Here is a 2,500-nt window from a genome sequence, read left to right as displayed (position 1 = left end):
TATATATATATATATATGTATATATACACATATATATGTATATATATATATATATATATATATATATATATATATATATATATATATATATATATATGCATATATATGTATATGTATATATAAGTATATATATATATATATATATATATATATATATATATATATATATATATATATATATATATATATATATATATATATATATATATATATATATATATATATATATATACATATATACACATATATATGTACACATATATACATGTGTATATAAGATATAGAGACACACACGCAGCATTTCCACTTTTTACTTCGTTTGAGATTCAGACCCTCACCGGATTCGCTATCCAGGATGCATGAGGACTGAATCATTCATTCGTGAGCGATGTCTGCTTCTCTCTGTCGTGTTCTCTCTATTCCCGCTTTTATTCTCTGTCTGTGTGCTTGTCTTTCTCTGTCTGTTTGTCTGTTTCTCGTACTCGCTTTTTTTTCTCTCTGTTTCTGTGTTTTTGTTTCTGTCTGTCTGTTTTTCTGTTCTCTGTCTCTGTCTCTGTCTTTCTCTCTTTCTCTCTCTCTCTTTCTCTCTTTCATCTATCTATCTATCTATCTCACTCTCTCTCTCTTTTCCCTCTCTCTGTCTGTCAGTCTGCCCCCCTCTCTCTCTCCCTTTCTCCCTCCCCCCTCTCTCTCTCTCGCTCTCTCTCTCTCTCTCTCTCTCTCTCTCTCTCTCTCTCTCTCTCTCTCTCTCTCTCTCTCTCTCTCTCCCCCCCCCGGCCGGTTTGTTAAGAAAGCGCGAAGCCTGACCCAATGAATATTCATAAATACAGACATGCATATACGAAGAAATAAATGCATAACTGTCTATCTGTCTGACATATATACCTTTATCTGTCTATCTACACGGTAGATATGTTTGTCTAGACTGATAGATGTGCATTTGATTCTGAGTACTTGCATGTCTTCGTATAATGAATGTTTATTTAGTCGGGCTAATTTTGACAAACTGGTCGTCTTTCTGTCTGTCTCTCTTTTTCTCTGTCTGTCTGTCTCTCTCTCTGTCTTTCTCTGTCTGTCTGTCTCTCTCTCTTTCTTTCTCTCTCTCCTTTTCTCTGTCTGTCTGTCTCTTTCTCTCTCCTTTTCTCTGTCTGTCTGTCTCTCCTTTTCTCTTTCTGTCTGTCTCTCTGTCTTTCTTTCTCTCTCTCTCTCCTTTTCTCTGTCTGTCTGTCTGTTTGTCTCTCTCTCTCTTTCTTTGTCTGTGTATTTGTCTCTCTCTCTCTTTTTCTCTGACTGTCTGTCTGTTTGCCTGTCTCTCCCTCTCTAACCTCTCTCTCTCTCTCTCTTTTTCTCGCTATCCCCTCCCCTCTCTCCATGTCTCTCCACCTCTCATCTACTTATTTCACCTCCTTTTCTTTCTATCTTCTTCGATATTCGGCGTTTTTCCCGCGCTAATTTCTTCTTCTGGATATCACCGGATTCCCAAACGCAGAACCCACGAACGCCGCATAGCCAATGCCCAACCGATGTGTCTCTCTCTCTCTCTCTCTCTCCCAAAAGCTTTCGATAATCTTAACATGCAGCCTCGCCCGCGACATCCCGTCTCCTGCCGCTTCCAACTTATCTCGGCGATGTATCAATAAAACATGTGGTGTTCTGTAGCCAATAAACAAAAATTGATCCCGCGGTCTCTGTCTCTGAGAAACCGCTGCGTATAAAATGGAGAGAGCTTTATGCGTCGCTGTTAGTATGGGCGTACAGGCGTATGCTGGCTGTTTGTCATTAATGTTGGTATTTATTGTTGTCGTTATTTTTATTATTATCATTATTAATGTTGCTATTTATTTTTGTTTTTGTTTATCATTGACATTCTCATTATCATTTTTGTTTATCATTGACATTCTCATTATTATTTTTGTTTATCATTGACATTCTCATTATTATCAATCATTATTATTGTTATCATTATTATCATTATTACTATTAATATAGTTAATATATCATTATAATTGTAATTATCACTACTATTATCATTACTATCATTATCTACATAATGAATATAATTAACATCATCATCATTAGTATCATTATCTTTATTAGCATGACTCTCGTTACTTAATGAAAGTGTGGGAGTTACTATGATTTTTTCAAGCATTCTATTTATTAGAAAATTCAGAAATGCAAGAAAAAATGTACCATGAAGATATGGTACATTAGATTTTTTTAAATGTCACTGTAGAGGAATAATTGGTACGATAGAAGGGGAAAATTGGCTCGATAGATTTTTAAAAATGGCATCATATATATATATATATATATATATATATATATATATATATATATATATATATATATATATATATATATATATAAATTATCTCCCATTCTTCCCACTACTGGTCCCTCTCTCCTTCTCTTCCTCCTCCTCCCCTTTCCACCCACCCTTTCTTCCCACCCCTCTTTCCTTCTCTCTCTCTCTCTCTCTCTCTCTCTCTCTCTCTCT

Source organism: Penaeus vannamei, chromosome 16 (assembly GCF_042767895.1).
Source record: "Penaeus vannamei isolate JL-2024 chromosome 16, ASM4276789v1, whole genome shotgun sequence".
In the NCBI taxonomy this organism is placed as follows: Eukaryota; Metazoa; Arthropoda; class Malacostraca; order Decapoda; family Penaeidae; genus Penaeus; species Penaeus vannamei.
The sequence above is the reverse complement of the archived record's forward strand: the minus strand, read 5'-3'. Positions refer to the sequence as shown.